A 7,232-nucleotide genomic window follows, 5' to 3' on the forward strand; every position below is an offset into this window, starting at 1 on the left:
CAGAGTCTGTAGAGGTTCATGGTATTAACACATGAATGATGTCATCTGTGATGTTGTCAGTGATGTCATTTGAGTTGTCATCAGTGATGTCATCAGTGATGTCATTTGAGATGTCATCAGTGATGTCGTTTGAGATGTCATCAGTGATGTCATCAGTGATGTCACTGACCATGTCATGAATGATGTAATATGTGACATCATCAGCAGTGGATTGCGGGTGCGCGATATATAGTTAGCGCATCTAACTATATATGGAATTTCAATGGTTTTATGCGAGTAAAATAAGGTTTTGTAAATGCAAATTCCTAACTATATATGTTCTATAACCAATGGTTTTTTCATTGAATTTTCAAGGTTTTGTAAATGCAAATTCCTAACTATATATGGACTATAACCTATGGTTTTTTCATTGAATTTCATTGGTTTTTTAAAAGCTAATATCTGTAGCTGTAAAATGTATTCTTCTTTAAATCTTAAAATATATTTTACATGTTTTTAATACATTTAAAAAAAAAAATTTTGTTGCGCTCCTAGTCCGCGAACCGGTCAGCTTCCTGTTAGCTCAATTTAAAGCCGCGATTTGGTGCGCGAACCGGTAATCGTTCCTTTAGCGTAACTATTACGTTATCATGACGTTTTGCGTTGTCGCGTAATATGTTATCCGACGCGCCAATTTAGCGGACCCGGAAGCGGACCGGAAAGCGGCGCAAAGCGCGAAACGTAAAGACAGCACGTCATGTGACTTTTCATTGGTTCATTTCACTTTTGGTTTCCTAATGATGTAATACTAGGTCATGTGATCTAAAATTAACACTTTTCATTGGTTTAGAACTTTTGCTTTTCCCAAATGATGAAAACCCCTCCTTCTTTCCTCACTCTGACTTTCATCTTGGTGAGAGAAAGACCCTTTTACATTCTAGAGAAATGGCTTCAGTTGTTGCTTCTGGTAGTGTTCCCCCACCACCACCTCCACCTCCTCATGGAAAGAAAGGACCACCTACTCAACCAATCTTTGAAGAAGAGGAAGATCAGGAAGAGGAGGAAGAGCCTGAATTTTTGCCTGAGGAGCCCAGGAGGTACAACAGAAAGGAAAATTTCATCTGGCAATTTTTTTAATTTCCACCAGGGCAAAAGAAAGTCAACGCAAGATATGTCTTTTGCCGTATCTGTGATGAACGCCTTTCAAGGGGGACGGACAAAAAATATAGTTTTGGAAATTTTACAATGCACAGGCACATGAGTAGGTGGCACCCAAATAATTATAGTGCTGCTCAGCTTCGCAACGAACAACAAAATCCCCCGGCAATAGCAAGAAGATCTGTTGTGCCGGAAATATCGGGACCAGAGGCAAGGGAGTTGATCCCGAATATTCAAATGGACATGGGGGAAGTGAAACAAATGTGCGTGTGGTGCAATCAAATATTATGCTACCGAGAAAGTAGCATTACTCTTATAATAAGAGCAATCAAAAATCATGTATGTCCAAAACGCCCCAAAAAATAAATTCTTTTTTTTTTGTTGCTCCTGTTGAGCCCTTTTCAATGAATCATTTTTGTTTCCCCCCTTCCCCCAAAAAATAAAAAAAATTACAAAATGTTCAGAAAAAAACAAAAAAATATAAAAAATGTTCAGAAAAATAATTTAAAAAAATTAAAACAACAAAAAACAAAAGAAAAGTTCTTTTCAGAACTACCTCCCCATTATAAAAAAAATTGGTAGAATTTTTGGAACTCTGCCAAGCTCTATTTCTTTTAGTTCGCTCCCAGTTCGCACTCCGGTACGCGAACCAGGAGCGAACCAAAAAATTTTTTTTTTTAAAAAAACAGTAAGTATAAGGAAAGGAAACAGACAGTTATGTTACAAGAAAGACAGCTATAGGGAGTAAAGAAAAGATACTGTTACCCGCAATTCACTTCTGATCATGTCATATATTACATCATTTTTGACATGGTCAGTGACATCATCAGCAGTGGATTGCGAGTAACAGTATCTTTTGTTTACTTCCTATAGCTGTCTTTCTTGTAACATAAATGTCTGTTTCCTATCCTTATACTTACTGTTCTTGTTTTAAAATTTTTTTGAGATCATTCACAAACAGTAACATTAATAGAGACAGAATGAGTGAATAATAATGAAGAAGTATGAGAAGAGAAGGAGTGAGAAAAATACTGGAAGGAGTAGAATAATTAAGTAATAGAGAAAGGAATGAGAGAAGAAGCAAACACAGGAAAGTAAAGATTAAAGAAATGAAGCAGTAGAACTAATAGATGTTAAATGTGATAGAGTAAATGATTGATTGAGGGTGACGATAAGGTGTGTCCTCTGTAAAAGTTTGTTTAAGATGAAGCGTACTCAGGGTTGCATATCAAATTTATGCTTGTTGAAGAATACAGAGGAGATAATACATGTGAAGACCTACCATTGTAGTAAAACATGCCCACTTATTACATCATTCATAACATAGTCAGTGACATCATCAGCAGTGGAATGCGGGTTAAAAAAGTAGAAAACATTTACCTTATAATTCTTGTTAACTTTTAAAGAAAATTTTTCATACTTTCAATCTGTAAAAGAGAGAACAAACATTTCCAAAAATATTAAAACATGTATTTAAAAATTAGAAAAAAGAAGGGAAAAGGTTCAAGAAGAAACAGTTTTTAAACAACTTTGACACTTACAGAAGCCTCTGCTTCTCTACGACCCCTACACAATCCTAAAGATATTTATTTTAAACAAACAGTATCTTCATGCTGATGAAATGAGGCCTATTTTGCAACATGGTGCTTCTTTTGCATTGCTGATGTCTCACAATAGTGATGCAATAGCAGCGCAAAAGAGATGTAAAGCCATCATAAAATTGTGTCTAACATTTTAAATGATTGTTTCAGGATGCAAATAAGATGTGTGCTTTCAAGAGCTTTCTTTGAGGTGAGGCCTATTACTTTTTTTAAAAAAAAACAGTACCCAGAAGTACAGCACTGTAAGCATTAAAATTGACACTTACAGAAGACTCAGTTTCCCCATATCTACCTCACATTTCTAAATGTATATCATAAGTACAAAAAGCAGAACATTAATTATACATGTTAAATGGTTTATTTTTGCTGTTCTCAGAATGTATCAAATTTCACTTAAATCAGTGACTTGAAGGTATTCATCATGTAACAGCGGGGAAAAAAAAACACAATCAAAATGATTGTGTTTAAAAAACCCATACAACCTAAGAAATCTGAATTCAAAACTCCTTAAAATTAACTTACTTTCAATGACATCGAAGGATCACCTATGAACAGCGTCCACTCTGTTGTGCTATAAATATTTTCAGTCCGCCACTTTCTGAAAGAAAACCTCCATCGTTTTGAAAAATATGTTACATACAAGAAAAGACTTCTCACATTCTATCACATGTTTCCACTAGGCCAAATCATGTTGCAGCGATTCGCAACTCTTGTAATTCTTCCAATCAAATCCCGTCATTTTCTATTTTCGCAACTTTCAAAAAGAAAACATTTGAGATTATTTTCACAATCCTGGACTACTAATATCTTACTCTTCTTTGTCACTCATGTTCTCCTTTTCCTATGACACTGATACTGCTTACTATGAAGCAGACTTACTTGCATCAGGTTTATATAGTTGGATTTTTAAATTGACATTATAATTAAAAGTTTTGGACCAATAATCTAGACAGCATTGCAGACTTACATTCCCTCTACTTGATGAACCTTTTGCAATTCCTCACAGGAAATCCCGAGATTCTTTCCTTAAAATTTTGGTTTTAAAAACACCAGATAAGAATTTTTAAGGTCAAACGGCAATTTTTTTTTGAAAGTTACAACGGAATCATTGCAGAATAACCAGCCGTTTCGAGACTTTAAATAAGCTGTATAATGTCCTGATGTTGTTGAAGGACCATCGTGATAGATAATTGCTACAGTTACAAAAGTCCTTCCTGATATTGACAGCTGAGAAGCCACAACATTTTTTATTAAAGTTGACAATTTTGATCCATCAGGCCTACATCGTTGGATCATTAAAATGACATACTGGCCATATCTACGTATAAATAATGTTGACATCATTTCAGATTTACATTGGCTACACTCCATGTTGTGATCCTCTGCATTTACTAGCTTATTAAAGGACACTGATTTACTGTCTGGCAAAGTTAAATATATAAATCTTTCTGAGTCTACACTAGTAGTACTTGATACCATACAGTTCTCGCAGTCATGCTGCCATTGATAAGAAAGCCCAAACAGGTGATCTACATCTACACCCTCATCTTGCAATACATCAAGCATATACATTAAAAACTCCTGACAATCTTGCTGATTATTTTCAGAGAAGTCTGTTTGACCTGAACATTCATCTAACAGATAACGAACTTCAGACACACTTTCTACTTTTGTTCGATCAGTGCTACATTTTTCGAAAACAGAATTCAACAAACAGCATAAAATTTGTTCTGAATTCAACAGAATCTGTTCTTTTAAACTCTCTAGTGAAAAGAGAACATTAACCACTACATTTGCATAGCAGTTGACACCAGAACTGTTTTCAAATTGAAAACCGACAACATCTTCAACAGAATCCACTTTCTTTCTGCTAACAATTTTCGGTTCATCGACTTTTGGTCTTTTTGCTACAACCTCCCTACTATTACTGATATTTCTACGTTTCCGGCCTACCACACGTTTCTCAAACAAAGGATATTGAGGCAAATGTGGCGCATACTCTCTTCTTAACCTATTGTATTCCTTAACACAATCTAGATCCGCACAAATGTTTGTGACATCACAGTCAATCAAGTACAATCCCGATAAAGTTCTAACTCGTGACAATGCCACATATGCCATACCCTCCTTGAACACAGAACTGCCAATATTCACCAATGCACTGTCTACACTTAAACCTTGAGATTTATGGATTGTCACCGCATATGCCAAGCAAACAGGAAACTGTTTACGGCGAACATATAAGTCTTTAACAAGCAAAAACCTAGCAGAACAACGACCAATTAGCTGTACTTCCTCAATGCCATCAAATTTAATTTTTAAAAATTCTATTCCATCTCTATTTCTGTATTTCTCAAAATCAACAACATTACCCATTGATCCATTTACCAGACCTCTTTCAACATGTAAATTCCTTCTCAAAATAATTCGGCAATTTAAACACACATTCAAAGTCTTTTCAAAACCCGCTGTTTTAGATATAGTCTTCTCTAATGAATCCAATTTTGATTTCAAATTCTCTGACAAAATAATTGTTGATCCCATATGCTCTATTTTGTCAATAGCTTCAAGTTTCACAATCTCTTGCTTTTCTAAATTCAACATTTTGTTGTTGAAGATGGCACATTCTGCAAGAGTTGGCATCAAACATATTCCGGATTTCTTCTCAGTAATTTTCTGAAAAATATTCTCAGCCACAATCTCTTGTTCGGGATATAAATTTGAAAGTAATCGTGCATTTAAAGCTTCTTTTCCATGCTCGGTCACTTTTCCAATTCTAATATCTTGTAGAATATTCTTGTAATCTTCATCTTTTGCCTGACGCATATTTTCATGCAGTTCAGCATAATTGAAGTTTAACCATATATTGACGTTGCCAATGCTCCCTAGGCACTTCCTGGTATCTTCATGCGTGAGTATTTTGAACACAGGTTGTCCTTTTACTGGTGTCAGCTGCAGAAGATCTCCGAAAACAATGATGTGTTTGCCACCAAATAACACATCATATTCAGTTTTAAGTACTTCTTGCATTCTCAAATGCACAAAGGCAAGCATGACATTGGAAACCATGCTTACTTCGTCAATGATAAGTAGTTTCATTTTCCTCAAGACTCTTGAAACTTCACAGCAAGCATCCCCAGATAACTTGTGATATTGTAATTTGTTGTCATGCTCCACCGGCAGCATCAGTAGACGATGCAAAGTAATACCTTTAATGTTATGTGCTGCAAGTCCAGTAGGAGCGGTGACAACACAAGACAGCGATGACTCAGTCCTTTCCTGCAGATAGCATGAAATTGCTTTAATGAGGAAACTTTTTCCAGTTCCCGCTTCTCCACTCACATACAGTCGGACAAGCTTCAACGATGTACATGAGCACTCTTTCTTCTCATGACTTAATCCATGCTCAATTTGCTTGGTAACTTCATCATATATTTTCCTCTGCTCAACGTTGAGTTGTTTTTCCAAGTCTTCTAAGTTAACTGAATCCTCCTGAGCATGTGCCATGGCTCTTTCCACTTCATTCATAGCAGTGGCAGCTTCATTTTCGATAATAGGTCCTCCTAGTGGATCTTGACTCAATGAAACAGAACTCTGACTGTCCTGAGAACTGTCTCTGGCAATCTCGGCTGCAATCGTTGCTTCCTGCTCAATTTCCAAAGTTAGCATTTCTTGATATTTGGGAAAAGCAGGACATTCTATGGTCTCCTTAGCAGCAGTGAAAGAGTCTTCGTAACAGAGGAAATCTCCAAGCAGTTCCTCTTCTGCACGCCAAGGCTTGAAAAGTTGCAAAAGTGCTAAATAGAAAAACTCCTTTTTTTCTGGAGATTCGCCACTCAATTTTCGATGGTTTACTAATTGGCATTTTCTTTGCTTGACCAGGCATCCCTCACTTCCAATTACAGCATACACTCCTTTCTCAATATCTTCTTTGATGTTCCTCTTGAATATATAATTTTGTAGAACCTCATATAGACAAACATTCTCAAGGTGACTGCTTCGATTTGGATAATATGTATCCAACATGTTGGTCTTCAAAATGTCGGTACTGTTTGGTTCCTTTTCTGCCAAATATTCAATTTCCCGGACAGGTTTTAGAACTCGATTTCGCGTTGCAGCAAGACCAAGACCCGCCCAAACAATACTCCTGGATTTGGCATAGAGACTTGCTGAAGACAATCGATCTGAACATTCGTAAGCTCCGATTTCTCGATGCGACAACATCTTCAGACTGAAACTGTACAACTTCTTGCTGAGGCTCTTTTCATGGGAAATGTCCTCCCACATATCCTTCAGTTCTGTCTTTTCTTTTTTGGTGATGTAAGATGTCACATACCGAGCCACAGCCATACAGTTGTCACCCACAAACTGTATATCCATGTTAGCATTCCACATGGACAAAATCACTGGGTTGTAGTCGTTGATGTACTTGGACTCTTCGTTCCTTTTCAAATTGTATGTATTTTTGGGTGATTTCCTCGTCACATTATGTCG

Source organism: Lissotriton vulgaris, chromosome 10 (assembly GCF_964263255.1).
Source record: "Lissotriton vulgaris chromosome 10, aLisVul1.2, whole genome shotgun sequence".
In the NCBI taxonomy this organism is placed as follows: Eukaryota; Metazoa; Chordata; class Amphibia; order Caudata; family Salamandridae; genus Lissotriton; species Lissotriton vulgaris.